Source organism: Lepidochelys kempii, chromosome 5 (assembly GCF_965140265.1).
Source record: "Lepidochelys kempii isolate rLepKem1 chromosome 5, rLepKem1.hap2, whole genome shotgun sequence".
Taxonomy (NCBI): Eukaryota; Metazoa; Chordata; order Testudines; family Cheloniidae; genus Lepidochelys; species Lepidochelys kempii.
Window position 1 is genome coordinate 86296555 of NC_133260.1, and position 19718 is coordinate 86316272.

Sequence of the window (19718 nt, forward strand, 5' to 3'; positions counted from 1 at the left end):
GAAAAACACATGGGATGATTTAAAACTGATGTTATGATCAGTTACCTATAAATCTATGAACAAATCAAAACTTTTCTAGATTCAGAAGCACACTACACAGTACTTGTGTGGGGGTCTAACTGACCCCATGAACACACACACTTATTTAAAAAGCTACGCTATGCAGCTTTCAGCATTTAACTGACCCCACATTTAGACAATGGAAATAGCAATATAAAAAGGCACAAACACAGCAAAGTGGTAGTGAATAACCTACTACTTTGGACAAATGGAGCAAATAGGTGACATATGTTCTGAACATACTAAGTTTTTACACTTTACACATTCTTGATGCATTTTTCTGTCGTATTCTCTGAAGCAGATGTAACATCCTTCCTGTTTCTTAGGTTCTGGATCAGTACTCCGCACACTAGATGCTGCTTCCCTAGAAGCCTGAGGCAAGGTTGCAATGTTCCTTTTCTATTCCTGGTTTCACCATTTCTGTACCCAGGTCCCTGAGAAACATCCATCTCTTACTCAAAGATTATGCCATGTGCAGTTCAACAAAATCCAAATAATATATGCATTCAGACAGTCAACGTACATGTGCAATGTAATAGCCAGTCTTTGCCCCAGCAACAGAATCTGTCAAGTGTGGGCTGCCAGCAAATGCATCTGATAATTGTGACTTCCCCAGAAACTCTTCCTAGCAAGCACAGGCTTCCCAGAAAATCAATTTGACAGTGTTATCTTAAAAAAGACCCTCAATTTTCTGATATGAGGCAAATGTTACCTGGAGACTCGATTTTAGTGCATTTTTTTAAAAAATAAAAAACAGAAACTATGATCATAAAAACAATCATTATAACTGCTGCTTCAAAGGGATAGCTCAGTGGTTTGAGCATTGGCCTGCTAAACCCAGGGTTGAGTTCAATCCTTGAGGGGGCCATTTAGGGATCTGGGGCAAAAAAAATTGGGGATTGTGCCTGCTTTGAGCAGGGGGTTGGACTAGATGACCTCCTGAGGTCCCTTCCAACCCTGATATTCTATTATTCTAAAATAAAAATCTGATCCAGGAATACCTACATAATTAATATGAGGTCTAAGTGACCCCAATACCTTTTGAGTGACATTTTTCTGCTACACAAACCCCCCAACAGGCTATATTTAGATGCATATCAGGAGCTGCCAGAGCCTTTTCCTGCTGCTGGAGCCTTTCACAGCAACATGTAGTGCCTTTACCCCACACACTGTCCAAGTGTAGACAAAGGCTCACAGTAAGGCATTTTCACTAGACCTCAAATCATTTTTGTGGCTGTTTAATACACTCTCTCCAATATTTTCAAACATCCTTTAAAATATGTTGAATACTACATACAATTCTGGTGTCTAGGGGCAGTCTTATTAATGCCATATACTGAGGTCAAATCACCTCCCTACTCCTCATCACTCCTCTTCCATTTATACATCCAAGGATCGCATTACTTCAATTTTTCTATATCACACTGGGAGCTCATATTCAATTGGTTTGTCCACTATGAGCAGGAAGTCCTTTTCAGAGTTACTGTTTTTCAGAATGCATTGCATCTTTTATCTCAGCCTCAAACGAAGTCTGCAGTGACAACTAGCATTTGGCTTACATTATTCCTCCCTCTCATTCACTTTCCCTCTCCCAGAAAGCGTGACAAGATCTTGGCACAAAGCACTCCCTCTGCCTCTTGTACCTGGGAGTTAATATACAACATAGCTCCCAACATGGCTGGTTGTCCATGGTAAACAAGCAGCAGGGCTAAGGAGAGAGAAAGAAATGCTGTTTAATGAACTTCCGGCAGGCAGAGAGCTCGAGAGTTACCCTCCCTTGCATTGTAGGGAGCAGGCTAGGAGGAATAAAAGCCAGGTCGGGGGAAAAGCAATACACATCATGTAGAACCCACAGTGGAATACCTCCGACTTCAAAATATGCAAATAGGGCCATGTACATTCACTTGGTTAAACCACCACTTAACATTTACAAGAAAAAGAAAAATACCACTGTAACCGATTCAAAATTTCACCAGATCAAAACACAATCTGCATGAAATTACAGATACACCAATCAGTTTTATGAAATAGCACTATTTCTCTTGAAAGTAGCCAGAACAATACAGAATTACAGCATTTTGCTACACCAGCAATACTTATGCCTATGTTTTATATACAAAGGGTTAGGCTCTGCAACTTCTTCACGTCAGCAGAGCCAAAAATGTACACCTGAATAGAGAGCCAATGATTTTTTTTCTGAAAACTGGCAGTGTCATAGAACCAGTAATACAGAGTTTCGAGAGCTATCAGAAAAAATGTTTGGGGGGGAGGGGAGGGGAAGGCTGACGGTTCCATGGCAGTTGGGAGAATTATGGGGGAAGGGTGTGTGAAAAAGGAGGTGATGGGTTGTAATTATGTTTTCAGCAAAATTCCCAGAATGGCTGTTTTAGGCCTTGTCTTTACAATAAAGTTAACTCTGGTTCTTATTTGAGTGTTGCCCCGAATCTGAGTCCTGTCCATGCACAAACACCTCTCACTTAACACTTGGGTGTGAAGCACCACCACACAACTAACTTATCAGTGGTATAGACCAAGCGTGGCCAAACTTACCGACTGTCTGAGCTGCATACGATATTTTCAGAAGTTTGGGAGCCGCAAGACATGAACAACCTTTACACATGCATTTTTTAAAATATTAGCATCCTACTTACTGTATCATGGCTAATTACTACTAGAGCTAGAGACTGTGGGTCTCCATCCTGGTCCTAAGTCTCTGGAAATCTGGTTGATATGTTGTTAAGGTGGTATGGAGGAACTCTGTCAAATGTTGATTTGTACGGACTGCACGATGTTTCGTTTTTACAAACTTCATTACAGAGTACTGCGATTCACAGCAGTATATTGTGCCAAAAATTGAAAATGAGTCACACACTAGTCTTTTTGAGTTGAGGATACTTCATTCCTGGCACTTGCTTCCAGAACTTGATTGTTGACTGTGATTTATGAATCATCTTTAGAACCTGGTCTTTCTGGAGTTTATCATGGATGGGTTTATAAGAAAGCCGAAGCAGGATCTCAGCTTCTGCAAGTCTTCAAACTTGGTCTGAAAGTCATCATGCAGTCCTTGTAATTTACCTCCGTATTCCTTAAGTTTGGATCTTCTACTTTGATTTCAGGAAATGTGTTTAACCCTACTCTTGAGACAGGGAATGTGGTTGAAGTCTCTTGATGCTATGTCTCTTTGCAGAAGCTTTAACTTGTTCTAGAAGCTGAAGACTGTCTGAGTAAGGTCAGAAATAATCTTATCTTTCCCTTGGAGTGCCAAATTGAGTGTTTGCAGATCTTGCATAACATCAGTGAAAAACATCAGATCCTGCATCCATCGCTCATCTTTCAGTTGTGGATAGGACTTCTCCTTTTCTTCAAGGAAAGCACTGATCGGCTCAAACAGTCCCACAAACATATTGAAGACATCGCTGATTGATAACCACCTCACAATACAGTAGAAAGAGACATCATTAGGTTTGTCTTCATTTTTAAACTATTGATGAGTCTTCTGATTCAAGCGGATGAAATTGATAATTTCCAGGACTGTTTTCATATCATTTTCATATTTGAAGTATCTGCCTGTGAGACGTTCATGATGGATGATGCAATGAACAAGGAGAAACTCTGGAAATTTGGGACTGCTTTTCAAAAGTCCAATAAGGCTTACTTTTCCCCTCCCACCATTGCAGGTGCTCCATCCGTTGCAACACTGACAAGTTTATCCAGCGGTACATTGATATTTGTCAATGCTTTGTCAATTGCATTCTTTATGTCAGCACATTTGTTTCCTTTAGCACCATTAAGTCCAACATTTCTTCTTTCACAGTTAGATCTGAGGAAACATAGAAAACAAATATCGCTAGCTGTGCTTTTATCTTGAATGTCTGTAGATTCGTCAACAGCGAGGCTGAATGCTAGAGAATTCTTTAGTTTGTTTTGCATCTTGCTTGCAACATCAGCACTGATCTGGGAGATTTGCCTCTCCATAGCGTGGCATGAAATTGGAATTTGCTGTATTACTTGTTGAAGTTTTGTGTTACTTGGATCTAAAATTGCAACCACTTCCGCAATATTCTTAACAAATTCTCCATCACAATACAGATGTTTTGCACAAGTGATATTCCATGCCATAACAAAACTAGCTTCAGTCGCCATGTCAGTTTCCTTCCTGAATGCCAAAAGTAGGGTCTGTTGACAGTTGAGGTGTAATTTTAATGCAGTTAGCTTGTTTTTCCTTAATTCTGATCCAGGTGGGTATTTAGAGGAAAAGTTAATGTGATTTGTTTTATAGTGATGTTTCAAGTTGCTGGCCTTGTGGTGAGAGCGCGATGCACTGCCAGATAAGGCACAGCGGTTTGCCACCTTTACTAGTGAATGCAAAATCTTCTTCCCATTCTGACTGAAAAGTTTTTCTTCATACTTGCGTCTCTTACAATTTGAAGATGTCATTGTCATCCATGAAATTAACATAGGGTTAACACTTAAATCTACAACTATTCAACTGCGACTTATGAATAGTAAACACAGCCTGTAGTGTGCAGAATGCAAGATAATAGCACACAAGGTCTGCACAGCACTACAGTGACGCAATTTCCTGTTATAATGAGCACGTGCCGCTGAAGCCCTAAGCAGTGGCTAGCCAGAGCCTGCCGGGCTGAAATCCCAAGCAGTGAGTCGCCACCCCCACGTGGGGTTGAAGCCCAGCCTCACCACCCCCATGCAGGGTTGAAGCCAAGAACACCAGCTCACTCCTGCGGTACTGAAGCCCTAAGCCTTGGAGCCCCCCAATGGGGCTGAAGCTGCAAACACCGGCTTACCATCGTGCAGGGCAAATCCCAGAGCTTGGAACCCCACCCCCCACGTGGGGCTGGAGCTGCGAGCACCAGCTCGCCCCTCCCCACACAGGGTCAAGCCCCGAGCTCTGCGAGCCACAGTTGACCCCTTAAAGAACCGCATGCGGCTCATAAGCCACAGTTTGGCTTTGCCTGGTATAAACTATAGCCTATAGTCAAGCTGCTAACCTGACAACTGTGTCATGTGGACACAGGCCTAATCTGAAGGCAACCATGATCTATAACTAAGGTTAAGTTTGTGTCACGGATATTTTTAGTAAAAGTCACAGACATGTCATGGACAACACACAAAAATTCACAGAAGGCCGTGACCTGTTCCTTACTTTCACTAAAAATATCCCTGACAAAATGGGGAGGCAGGTTCAGCACCCACTGCTGGGTTTCCAGGGTCCCCCACCACTGCAGTGAGTGGGAGCTCCGGGATCTGCCAGCTGCCCGCCATGGCTGGGCAGCTGCAAGGGGTTCCCCCACCAGGGTGGGGGCTGGGATCTGGGGGGAGAGGGGCCAGCGAGCTGGGAGCTCCAGCCCCAGGGCAGAAAATTTCACGGAGATCAATGGAAGTCAGATTTTTATATCTAGTTTGTTTTAATGGGGTCCTGATCTCACTTTCTGGAATACTGCATTCAGTTCTGTATATAATATCTAAAGAAAAGGCAAAACTAGGAACGGATGGGGGGAGGGAAGAGGATAGAAATGTGGAGAAACAAAAAGATTTGAAATGTTTCATTTAAGGAACAGGACATGGTAAGAGACATATACAATACCGCTATCTGCCTTCTCTCATAAAACAATGACAAGAGAACGTTAATTTAAAGTGAAAAAAAGGAAGTATTCTGTACATAATGCATAGTTAGCCTATGGAACTCATGGCCACAAGACATCACTGAAGCCAAGAGCTTTGCTGATTTCAAGAAAAAAGATTAGGTGTTTACAAGGATAAACGTTTAGAAGCAATATGTACCCCCACGCTTCCAAAAATAAGACAACTACCAACTGTTATGAAGAAGTTTCACCTATCGGCAAGTTATTCTATACTTTTCCACCATTAGACTTCTTGCTTCTTTCTATGAAGCACCTGGTACTGGACACAGTCTGATAAGACATTCAATTAGCTTAACCCTGGGTCTGATCAATATGGCATTTTTCTAAGTTTCTAAATTTGTATTCCTCCATGCAAGCTAGCCATCTGTTAAGCAAGTCTTCATGTTAATTACATGGTTGGGTCTGGCTTTCTTTCAGACTTAAAATATTATAGTAGCAATTGCAGTTTTTAGCATAAAACACCAAAAAAGGACAGATGGATACAAAATGTACTGTTACAATATGTAAAACGCACTGTCAAATTTTTCTTAACATTTTAGGAAGAACCACCATGAGGTTGTATGCAAAACGTTGCATTATAAAAGTAATGTAATGCCCAAAAATGTTGTCAAACTTCAAAATTTAGAAAACCTACTTGTAATAGTCCTTGAGTTTAAATACTGATTCAACAGTTAACTAGTAATATTAAAGAGAGTCATATCCAAGGAACCCTAAACTCCAAAAAGTATACTATTGTAAAGTAACACTTAAATATGGAGTGAATATGGTGTACATGGAAAGTGTACTAAGTAGCATTACAAAAAAAATCCAACTGGTTTCTTATCTTTTCTTTATCTGAATAGTGTTATATGTACTGGCATGTATGATCACGATAGAACTGGTATAGGTAAGAATATGTACATGACATAAATATAATGTCATGTGTAATCTTTTACCCTTCATCTATTGGCACCAGACCTTACTGCTTGGGGAAAACCCTGTGGCACCAGTTTACAACAAAATATTATACTTGGTCATATGTGTCTTCTCCACCAAAGTACTGCTATCTTATGTGTTAACTTGAGAATGGTAAAATCTGTGAAACAAACTAATGGTTCCCTTCTGGCCATGTAGCATGGCTCTCATCCTGGCACTTCCAACAGCGACACTGGCTGGGAAAAGGTTTTCTGCAGACCACCCAAGGCTTGAACCCTTTGGCACAGGCCTTCCCAGTAACAGGTAGGGGCCAGTGGCCTGCTAAGCAAACTTCAGCACATGGAGTGATGGAAGTTTCTCAACTCTGGAGGGAGGACTGACTTATCAGTGATCTCTTCTGAAGTTGCAACAAAGTATCAATTGTGACTACATGTGCATAGCCATACAGCTGTCCACTAAGAATTGGACAGGGATCATAAAATGGATTAAGGTAACTCCTCGTTTGCTGGATTTTACCTAGCAACAAAAAAGATTTTTTTTTTTAATTAAAAAGAAAACAGCTGTACATAAAATTAGTTCATAGCTATGAAAAAAGAGCTGAATGCCATCAGATCAGATTTAAGAACGTGTAATATTTGTATAACAAATAATTCTGATCAGTTTTCAATGCATGACAAACATTTTTCTTTATATTTACACACCAGTTAAAATTTGGATCAAAGATTTATATATTTAAATAAATTTGATATCTGATACATCTGGAGCATTAATACAGCAGAAAATAAGAATGACTAGATTTACCACAAAAATTTGTTTCCAGTAGGATTCTAAGACACTGCAGCAGAGGAATGGAGAGGAGGCAAAGCAGAATGAGTCATGCCTTCCCAACACAGCATAGATCATAAGAAATTTTCCCTTTTCAGCAAAATAATTTAATTTTATCCATAAATCCTTTAGTTGTGTTATTTTAATGAATCAATAAACACTTTCCTTTAGACAGACATTTTTAAAATCAATCTAAATAGACTTACATTATACTTAAATTAATTATGTAGATTCACTGTTCTCTGATTAACATACATGCCTACTTTGAGCCCCACTGTAACAATTCAATAATAGCACAGTAATGCAAGCGAGTTGCTTACTGCATTCCAATTTCTGCACTTTTCAGTAAGTGTCGAAGTGGAATTACACCTAATTATTCAAGAATAGGCCTTTTGGCACCCTCTAGTGGCTTCCTCCCTCTTGGACTTTTCTAGTTTGGTCTTCCAAAACCTTTCCCCTTTCTACAAGTGCTTAAAGTTGACCACAGTTTAAAACTATAGATGTGATAAGTTTCATTAGAAGTTGCAGGTTATAAGTTAAATGTCAAGAGTCCATAATATTCATTCACATTTTTTTCTGGAGTGAGTCATTCTGAACTGAAATATACTTGATGCAGAATATGAAAGTTTATCCATGCCTTACTCCAAGAAAGTAAATTTACAAGAAATGAGTTATGGCTTTAGGTCTCTGATCCATGCAGCCTTGGGGGCAAACCAGATCTGTTATTCTGTGGCAAGGGAGATATGGCTCCATCGCTGTTAAGCCACCAACTGAAACACTTCCATGGCCCAGGGAAAAAAAACTAATTATACTAGTAAGCACTGAGACTAAATAGAACAATCCTCCAAAAGAGCATGAATTTAAAACAAAAACAAACAAACCACTGAGTGACAATTAATAATACCGTTACCTTTCCCCAATTGACAGCCTATTTGGGGTGGGTTAGATCTGTGGACTTCATTACCTGAAAACTTTTCCTTTGTTGTAATAGAGCAAAAATAAAACTATTTGTATTTGTAATGAGGTCACAGACCCAGGACATTGGGATTTTCATAGCAGTGTTCACTTGAGACAAGAGGGGGGTATACTATACATATAGTTATGTAGAGATGTGAAAGGGGGTAACTTATTTCTAAAAATTACTGGAATACAGTGAGGAGTACCCACTTACCAAAGGCAACATCAGATGATTTTTACTCTTATGCTTCCGAGATACTATATTTTAGCCCTATGTAAATGGAAGATTTTGAAGCCTTCTTTCCTCTTGACACTGGATAATAAAAGAACAAAGAAAGCATTTGTCTTTCTGAATTGAGCTGTGCAGTGAGGATATACTTTGGGAACTCTACAGAAATCCAACAAATATCATGTTGTATTTAGGGTACTCTACAGAGCCTGGAGTTAGTTTTTGGTACAAAGACACAGTTGGTTCTGAGTATCGCTTAATCTGTATGGAAAGATGAGTGTCAAAGTTGAGAGCATTGAGGTGCCAGATAAGGTGCTCCTAGTTCTGATACCCTGTGAACTACCATGATTGTTATCAAAAAGGCCACATTACTAGAAAGTAATGGAACCACCTTCATACGTAGTTCAAATGGAGGACCTGTGAGGGAACTGTTAACCAGGTAAAATCCCAGGAAAGAACTCTGTACTTTGGAAGGATGCAGAAGTCATGCTACCCTCAAAAAGGCACACTAGACATTTAAAAAGCATGAAATCCACTAATTCTCTGCTGTAATTAAGAATCTGCCAGATGAAGCAGCAACTTGATTTTCAAATGTCTGAACTATCAGGCCCAGCCTGAGTCCATCCTGAAGAAATCGAAGAGCCTGTAATACCAACACACATGTAGGAGAGAGACCCTTGTCCTGGTACCAATGGGTAAACGTCACTCAGGACCTTGAATGTGTTATGTTAAATAAAAAGAAAAGGAGTACTAGTGGCACCTTAGAGACTAACCAATTTATTTGAGCATAAGCTTTCGTTAAATGTATTTCTGGAACCTTAAAACATGGATATTATCTCTTCTGAATAACCTCTTTGGCTTTAGAGGCTCTGTTCAAGAACTAGGCAGCGAGGCTCCGACTGTCTGGATTCTGATGTACAACTGGCCCTTGTAATGCATATCCCTTCTGGATGGATAGCAGAGGAAAGGTATTTGTACCACATTAAGGAGGTCAGAGAACCAAGGTATTCATGGTCAGAACAGGGCTACCAGAATTAGGAGTCCTGCTTTTCTTCTGAAGCATTCTGATGAAAGAAAAGGCATATTTAAAAAAAAAAAAAAGTAAGTCCCTTTTAGACATCTTTGCAACAACGCATCTGTTGCCTTGACTTTATAATCTCACTGGCAAGAGCAGAACACTGAATCTTTGTGATTCAAATGGGATGCAAACAGATTTATTGCTAGGAAACCAAATTCCTTTACCAGTACAGTAACTCCTCACTTAAAGTCATCTGGTTAACTTTGTTTCGTTGTTACATTGCTGATCAATTAGAGAACATGCTCATTTAAAGTTGTGCAATGCTCCCTTATAACATCGTTTGGCAGCCGCCTGCTTTGTCCACTGCTTGCAGGAAGAGCAGCTCATTGGAGCTAACTGGTGGGGGCTTGGAACCAGGGTGGACTGGCAGCCCCCCTAAGTTCCCTGTGCGGCAGCCGCCCAACAGCCTATCAATTGCCAGCAGTTCAGTTGTCCCTCCCCACACTGCCATGTGCTGCTCCTTCCCTCTGCCTTGGAACTGCTCCTGGGAGCCTCCTGCTTGCTCTGTAGGGTAGGGGTGGGGGGGAAAGAGGGGCACTGTCAGGGTGTCCCCCTCCCCCCTGCTCTTGCACCCCACTTACCCCATCTCCATGGGGGAGCTTCTTGGGAGCAGCTAGTGTCTCAACTTGCTGATTAATTAGCAAGGCAGTGTACTTAGAGTGGGTTCAGCCTACTTAAAGGGGCAATGCGCATCTCTCTCACACACATGGGGTGTGGGTCTCTGTCTGCCATGCTGTCTCCCCTTCCTCCATTTGTCCTGCCTTGCGGAGTATGAGGCTACATTAACAACAATGGGTTAACCCTTAAGGGCTCAGCCAAAAGCTAGTTCATCACTTAGCAGTAAGGCATTCCCTGGAAATATCCCACCCTCTGACTTCACCACCTCAACCAAGCTTCACAATCATCATCGCTGTGTACAGTATTAAATTGTTTGTTTAAAACTTATACTGTGTGTGTATGTGTGAAAAAAATTCCCCTGGAAAGAACCCCTTCATTTACATTAATTCTTATGTGGAAATTGGATTCGCTTAACATCGTTTCGCTTAAAGTCGCATTGTTCAGGAACATAACAACAACGTTAAGCGAGGAGTTACTGTAAATGGAAGACCGCTCGGTATAGTCCCCATTCTGTATGATCTACCTTTTGCCTGCTGAGTTGTTACATTCACTTTCCAGTGGATGCAAAGGGAGCAGACTGACTGCAGATTCTTCTCAGCTCAAGTCATAGGACATAAGCTTCCTTTGGACAGTCTGTAGATTTTGTTCCCCTTTGTCCGCTGACATACGACATGGCAGAGGTGTTGTCTGTCACAGTCTGCATGAGGGAAGTCCAGATATGGGAGCAGAGCCTGATATCATATTGGACTGTCCTGATCTCTCACCAGTCTACACTGTGCTTGTTCACGTTTGGACCAGCTCCCTTGGATGGGCCTTGACCCTGTCCCGCCAGCCTTGCATCTGTGGTGATAAGTGTCCTGATGAGTTTGCTCACTGGAAATCCTGACTTGAATCCTCTCTGACACACCCACCATCTGAATGACCTGAGAATCCTCCTGAGGAGAGATGCTTTCACTGAGGGGAGGATAAGAGGAAGTTCCAAAGCAGCCTCAAGTCAGCATGGGACAGCTAAGAATATCCACAAAGGAGATCACTAATGAAGAATAGACAAAAGTGTTTTAATGGGACTTCCCTTTGATAAAATTTCTCAGCTCCTTTTGTATATCCTGCAGCAAGAAACTTCATCCTCACCCACAACTACTTCAGATTTGGGGATGATTTATACCTTCAAGTCAGCAGCACTGCTATGGGTACCCGCATGGCCCTATAGTATGCCAACATTTTTATGGCTGACTTAGAACAACGCTTCCTCAGCTCTTGTCCCCTAGTGCCCCTACTCTACTTGCGCTGCACTGATGACATCATCATCATCTGGACCAATGGGAAGGAGCCCCTTGAGGAATTCCACCAGGATTTCAACAATTTCCATCCCACCATCAACCTCAGCCTGGACTAGACCACAAAAGAGATCCACTTCCTGGACACTACAGTGCAAATTAGCGATGGTCACACCACCCTATACCCGAAACCCACTAACCGCTATATTTACCTACATGCTTCCAGCTTTCATCCAGACCACACCACATGATCCACTGTCTACAGCCAAGTCTTAAGATACAAGCGTATTTGCACCAATCCCTCAAACAGAGACAAACACCTACAGGATCTCTATCAAGCGTTCTACAATACCCACCTGCTGAAGTGAAGAAACAGATTGACAGAGCCAGAAGTGCACCCAGAAGTTACCTACTACAGGACAGGCCCAACAAAGAAAGTAACAGAACACCATTAGCCATCACTTACAGCCCCCAACTAAAACCTCTCCAGAGCATCATCAAGGATCTACAACCTATCCTGAAGGACGATCCCTCACTCACAGACCTTGGCAGACACGCCAGCCCTCGCTTATGGACAGTCCCCCAACCTGAAGCAAATACTCACCAGCCACTTCACACCACACAACATAAACACTAACCCAGGAACCAATCCCTGCAACAAACCCCATTGCCAACTCTGTCCGCATATCTAGTCAAGGGTCACCATCATCAGACCTAACCACATCAGCCACACCATCAGAGGCTCGTTCACCTGCACATCTACCAATGTGATATATGCCATCATGTGCCAGAATGCCCCTCTGCCGTATACACTGGACAAACCGGACAGTCTCCATGCAAAAGAATAAATGGACACAAATCAGACATCAAGAATTGTAACATTCAAAAACCAGTAGGAGAGCACTTCAATCTTCCAGGACACTCAGTAACAGACTTAAAAGTGGCCATTCTTCAATGAAAAAAAAACTTCAAAAACAGACTTCAATGAGAAACTGCAGAACTGGAATTAATTTGCAAACCTGACACCATCAAATTAGGCCTGAATAAAGACTGGAAATGGCTGGGTCACTACAAAAAATAATTTTCTCTCTGTTGATACTCACACCTCCTTGTCAACTGCCACATCCACCCTGACTGATTTGGCCTCGTTAACACTGACCCCCCCCGCACACTTGGTAAGGGAACTCCCATCTTTTCATGTGCTGTATATATATACCTGCCTACAGTATTTTTCATTCCATGCATGTGATGAAGTGAGTTCTAGCCCATGAAAGCTTATGCCCAAATAAATTTGTTAGTGCCACAAGGACTCCTCGTTGTTTTTGCTGATACAGACTAACACGACTACCCCTCTGAAATTTGTAGACGTGTGTATCTTCACCCTGAGGAGAGGTAGATAAAGGCCTTGTTCCCTTTTCAGAGAAGGGACAGGTTGTATTACTCCCATAGATGGGATGGCTGTCTGCATGCCCAGACTCCTCTTCTCAGGAAGAAGCCTTTAGGCAGCGCTTTTTTTTTTTTGTTTTTTTTTTAAAATAGGCTGAGAGGGACAATACTCGCAATACTGTCCACCCAAGTTAGTTTTGCGTGTCAAAAAAACATGCAAGAGATATTTAGGGTGGCAGATAACTATTCTTATTTTAGTTATTTATTCTTGTTTGCCTGATGCCCCCAGTGGTTTGCATGCCTGAAGAAGAGGGCTGAGACTATGCCTGCCTGGATTTGGCTGTCCAGTGAGGAAGCGACTCTTTCAGAACTCTCCCAGTTAGAAACAACACTCTGACATTAAGGAAAGTGCAGTCTTGTCGTAACAGCTGTGCTGGTCACAGATATTAGAGAGGCAAGGTGGGTGAGAGTATCTTTTATTGGACCAACTTCTGTTGGTGAGAAGCTTTTAACTTCAGAAGAGCTTTGTGTAGCTCCAAAGCTTGTCATAGAATCATAGAATATCAGGGTTGGAAGGGACCCCAGAAGGTCATCTAGTCCAACCCCCTGCTCAAAGCAGGCCCAATCCCCAATTAAATCATCCCAGCCAGGGCTTTGTCAAGCCTGACCTTAAAAACCTCTAAGGAAGGAGATTCTACCACCTCCCTAGGTAACGCATTCCAGTGTTTCACCACCCTCTTAGTGAAAAAGTTTTTCCTAATATCCAATCTAAACCTCCCCCACCACTGTTGTCTCTCTCACCAACAGAAGTTGGTCAAATAAAAGTTATTACCTCACTCACCTTGTCTGACCAGGGAAACGCACATTATCTATCATAATGATTACAGGATAAATTTTGACTGGAGCACAGCAAGGAGCCTTTTGGCCTTACGTAATGGAGATAGGGGCGGGGGATGATCATGCAGTAGAAATAAAGAAGTAGTGGGTCAAGAAGCCCCTTCCTGCCTGCCAGCCCTTCCAGAACTGGGCTGTTGTCCTTCATCATTCCATAATCATCTACTTGGGGTGGGAAGTGGAGGCAAGGCACGGCAAACTGCAACAGAAGTTGGGGGCAAAAACCAGGACATTAAAGCATGGTGACCCCCCAGCAGCAGCAGTGAATTACAGCCTCATAGTTAAGGGCATGGTGACCCACAGCTGAGGATGGACAATCCAATACTTTCACAATCTTGTCAATGTGGCAAGAACACTGTATCCCACTGTTGCACTGTGGAAGGGTGTATGAGGCATATATAGCTATAGCTTTTATGGGCATCTGTATCTCAATGCACCTCAATCAGAATTTACATTACTCAAAATACTCACAGAATCATAGAATATCAGGGTTGGAAGGGACCTCAGGAGATCATTTAGTCCAACCCCCTGCTCAAAGCAGGACTAATCCTCAACTAAATCATCCCTGCCAGGCCTTTGTCAAGCCTGACCTTGAAAACCTCAAAGGAAGGAGATTCCACCACCTTCCTAGGTAACGCATTCCAGTGCTTCACCACCCTCCAAGTGAAAAAGTTTTTCCTAATATCCAACCTAAACCTCCCCCATTGCAACTTGAGACTATTACTCCTTGTTCTGTCATCAGCTACCACTGAGAACAGTCTAGATCCATCCTCTTTGGAACCCCCTTTCAGGTAGTTGAAAGCAGCTATCAAATCCCCCCTCATTCTTCTCTTCTGCAGACTAAACAATCCCTGTTCCCTCAGCCTCTCCTCATAAGTCATGTGTTCCAGTCCCCTAATCATTTTTCTTGCCCTCCGCTGGACGCTTTCCAATTTTTCCACATCCTTCTTGTAGTGTGGGGTCCAAAACTGGACACAGTACTCCAGATGAGGCCTCACCAATGTCAAATAGAGGGGAACGATCATGTCCCTCGATCTGCTGGAAATACCCTAACTTATACATCCCAAAATGCCATTGGCCTTCTTGGCAACAACGGCACACTGTTGACTCATATCCAGATTCTTGTCCACTGTCACCCCTAGGTCCTTTTCTGCAGAACTGCTGCCTAGCCATTCGGCCCCTAGTCTGTAGCAGTGCATGGGATTCTTCCGTTCTAAGTGCAGGACTCTGCACTTTTCCTTGTTGAACCTCATCAAATTTCTTTTGGCCCAATCCTCTAATTTGTCTAGGGCCCTCTGTATCCTATCCCTACCCTCCAGCGTATCTACTACTCCACCCAGTTTAGTGTCATCTGCAAACTTACTGAGAGTGCAATCCACGTCATCCTCCAGATCATTAATGAAGATACTGAACAAAACCAGCCCGAGGACTGACCCTTGGGGCACTCCGCTTGATACCGGCTGCCAGCTAGACATGGAGCCATTGATCACTAACCCTTGATCCCGACAATCTAGCCAGCTTTCTATCCACCTTATAGTCCATTCATCCAGCCCATACTTCTTTAACTTGCTGGCAAGAATACTGTGGGAGACCATATCAAAAGCTTTGCTAAAGTCAAGGAATAACATGTCCACTGCTTTCCCCTCATCCACAGAGCCAGTTATCTCATCATAGAAGGCAATTAGATTAGTCAGGCATGACTTGTCCTTGGTGAATCCATGCTGACTGTTCCTGATCACTTTCCTCTCCTCTAAATGCTTCAGAATTGAATCCTTGAGGACCTGCTCCATGATTTTTCCAGGGACTGAGATGAGACTGATTGGCCTGTTGTTCCCAGGATCCTCCTCCTTTCCTTTTTTTTAAGACAGGCACTACATTAGCCTTTTTCCAGTGGTCTGGGGCCTCCCCCAATCACCATGAGTTTTCAAAGATAATGGCCAATGGCTCTGCAATCAGTTCACTTTCACCTGAAAAAAAAAAATCTATCTTCCATGTCTTTTTTTATTGTTTGTTTTGTGACTATTTTACTATTTGATCCTCTAACTCTGATCTGGAATGCTGGCCCTCCTCCCTTAAGCAAGAATTTCCTTTTGCAGGGTTGTGAGTATGCATGCCTAGAAAAATCAGCACATGTATATGGCCTTGGTTTTTCTGAACTAATTGCCTTGCTGTACACCATGAAGGTGAACAGGGAAGCTGTGACTGATGTTCATTTGCCCTACTGAACTCTGCAGATGGATGCAGCTTAAGAGAAACAGATTCCACTTTGTGCCTTTAGAAGCACCTCCTGGAGGAATCCCCTGAATCAGACTCTTCAGAAGATGGAGGATATGGGGACCTTTTTTCTTCCCTTAGTGCTTTATATGGGGGCAACCAGAAGAGTCTGAATGTCTAACATACTTTTCTTAGGTATTACTTGATCTTCCTCCTCCTCAGATGGAGAATGAAAATTCAGACAGAGTCCCCTGGAAGAACCAGTTATGGTGATGGTGAGAATTCTGTGGTTACCCTTTCAACCAGTTTTCTTGCCATGAGAAAGAGGAGGCTCAGACTGAAGGGTTGTGCTGGACTGGGTGAAGAAGTCTTCCATGGTCCCTTTCTCCATTCAAGGGAGATACTCAGATATGGCATGGACATAGGATGAGCTCACCCCAGGGGCACCAGATTCAAACTTTGGACGTTCAAAGGGAGTCTTTGGTTCGTTTGCTGAACTGGGAGAGAGAGCTGACACTGCTGGCAACGAGTAGCCAGGAGCCACTGCAGAGCTGATATGGGGCATGCTTTAGGAATAGAGGAAGGGGTTCGGTCCAAGGTCCCCTTACCAGACTCTCATGTTGAGTGCTCTGAATCCCTGTTAATAGCTCTCTTCCAACACAGCAAATGTGGAGGATGGGATGGGCAGCTGCTCCAGTCAGCCAGGTCTGAGAGCAAGCTCGAGGGGCTGGGCATTTCCTGGCCCTTTGATATTGTGCTCCATCCTATATTGCACCACCCTCCCACATAAGGGGAGGAAGAGAGACCAGCCACTTGTGCAAATCTCGGGGCTGTGGCAAATGCTGCTGAGGTGCTGCCACTGCTTTCAGGGACTCCTGTGGTCATACTGACATTTGACCTGCCAGCTCTTGTTTGGAAATGTTTGAATCGCCTCTACGTTGATCAGTTCTTCTCTCCACCTGCAGGAAGGCGTTCAATAACACTGATTCGCATTTTGACATCCCTCCTCAAGTATTTTTAGCTGTGTGTGCCACATTTTCAGTTGTGTGGCCCTTGATGATTTTTTATGCTGTTGCATTGCAGCTAGGAAGTTTTTTCTGCAATTTCTAGTAACTAACTGCCAGAACTAACAGGAACTTAGTAACAATATTTCAGCTACAAAATATCATAGGTTTGGTTATGAGAGATGGGGCAGATAATGGTTACAGAGACAGAGAGGCTGGCGAGCAAGGATCTTAATTTTCCTCAGAAAAAAAACCAAAACTGACTTAAAAAATAAAAAACCGCTGTTTTCTGCGACTAAAATGAAATGCTGAACTTTAGTTTCTCTAGCCACAATATATATAGATATCAACTGAATACAATGTTTTACTGATATACAGTAGACCCTCATTTATCCAAGCCTCCATTATCTGGCTCTCCGTGTTAACCAAACCACCATCCACCCGGGCCCTATTGCTGGTGGATCAGTTAACATGGAGAGCCCGATAACAGAGGCTTGGATAAACAGGATTCTACTCTATGTAAATTAAAAGCGCATTCAAAAATCGACCACAAGAGGGGAGGTTACACACATTGAAACAGTGACACTGGTTCTTTCAGTAAAATACAGTTAACAGTTAATATGTTAATTTTTTTTCACAAAATGTAAAAACTAAAGGTTCTCCGTAAAAATGCAAATTCCATGTTTTTCTGTGGCAAATGGATTTCTAGGATCCCTGTTGGTCAGTAAAGAAGCAAATCAGAGCAAGGTGTTCTGCATAATCATTTGCATGTTAATATTTAGAATCCTGTTAGCTCACAAAGATTTATTATGAGTGATAATGTTTAAGGCTACGATTATGTCACAGAATCCGTGACTTCCATTGACCTCCGTGACATTTTCTGCTCTGGGACTGGAGCTCCCAGCCAGCCCCTCTCATGCAGCTCCCAGCCCCCAACCTGGCAGCGGGACCCAGCGCAGCTGCCCAACCACAGTGGGTGGGCGGCAGGACCTGCTGTGGCTGGGGGACCCTGCAGCAGAGTGAGGGGACCCCACAGCAGCACAGCCTCAGGGGCAGGGGGACCCCGGAGCTCCCATAAACTGCATTGGTGGGGGACCCAGGAGCCCCAGGAGCAGTGGGTGCTGAACCCACCTACCCCTTTTGTCAGGCATATTTTTAGTGAAAGTCAGGGACAGGTCATGGGCAGCCACGAATTTTGGTTTATTTCCCATGACCTGTCCCTGACTTTTACTAAAAATATCCGTGACAAAAACTTAGCCTTAATAACGTTAGATGTCTGTGAACAAAGATTTGAGTGCCCAAAGAGCTTTTTTTTTTTCTCCCTGTTTTCTACAGTATGCGATTTGCAAGTGACAATGGCGGAGAGCTTTACTTTTCAATTGTAGATTCATTGGTTCATAGGGCTCAAACTGAAGCATTATCTATATCTCTTCCCTTACCCTTTAAGGTTTGCCTATGCAATTTTTTCATGGGTGTATCTATCTGTTTAGAAGCTTGTCAAAACAAGCCATGCAGTTATAAACCCTTAAACCATTATAGTTGTAACCGTGTGAGGGATAACACCAATTAAACTGTATTGGTTGCTAAACAATTAGTTAAACCAATGCAAAAATCTGTGCATAGATCAGGGGTGGGCAAACTATGGCTTAGGGGCTGCATCCGGCCCTTAAGACGTTTTAATCCAACCCTCAAGCTTCTGACAAGGAGTGGGGTCCGGGGCTTGCCCCGCTCTGTGCATGCTGTGGCTTCGTGCGGCTCCCGGAAGAAGCAGCATGTCCTCCTACGTGTAGGGACAGCAACGAAGCACCGCCCGTGAAGCTCCCATTGGCCACAGTTTCCTGCGGACAGAAGGGAGCACAGAGCTGCCTGGCCGCGCCTTTGCGTAGGAGCCAGAGGGGGTACATGCCACTGCTTCTGGGAGCTGCTTGAGGTAAGTGCCACCTGGAGCCTGCACCCCAACCCCCTCTAGCACCCCAAACCCCTGCCCCAGCCCTGATCCCCTCCCCCCCTCCGAACCCCTTGGTCCCACCCTCCTGCACTCCAGAGCCCGCACCGCCAGCCAGAGCCCTCACCTCCCCACCTGCACCCCAACCCCCTGCCCCAGCCTGGAGCCTCCGCCCACACTCTGAACTCCTCATTTCTGGCCCCACACCAGAGCCCACACTCCAAAACCCAATTTCGTGAGCATTTATGGCCCACCATACAATTTCCATACCCAGAGGTGGCCCTCAGACGAAAAAGTTTGCCCACTCCTGGCACAGATTGACAGTTAGCAGTGTGTGTGTGTGTGTCTATAAGGTATGTTCCAAGGCCAGGCCTACCTAATTTGACTTCCTTTCATAACAGAAATAAAAAGCAGAATTAAGACACAACTTACTACTGCTTTCACTGAAAAATGAAGTGTTTGACTGGCAGCTAAATACTAACCCATTGCCCAGCCATTCCATCCATCCCTCACTCCCCACCGGGCTTGAGAACTTTTTAATAAAAAGTTAAATTCACCTTACCAACATTAGCTATTATCCAGTAATGGGGGGGGGGGCGAGGGAGGGAGAGGGGAATGCCCATCCCATGATTACAACACATTATATATAGCTA

General features: G+C 43.3%; 1 protein-coding gene across 14 annotated transcripts in view; it reads right to left on the reverse strand.

Moving 5' to 3' along the window:
• The window catches only part of SPIN1 (spindlin 1), a 110915-nt gene that overhangs the window by 39364 nt on the left and 51833 nt on the right, over positions 1 to 19718 (reverse strand). Inside the window, exon 3 of one of the 14 annotated variants that reach the window (XM_073344922.1) lies at positions 8635 to 8733. The exons of the other annotated variants lie outside the window; for them this stretch is intronic. The gene's annotated coding sequence lies outside the window, so the exon portion shown is untranslated. The remainder of the gene's footprint in view (positions 1 to 8634; positions 8734 to 19718) is intronic. 14 annotated transcript variants of the gene reach the window in all.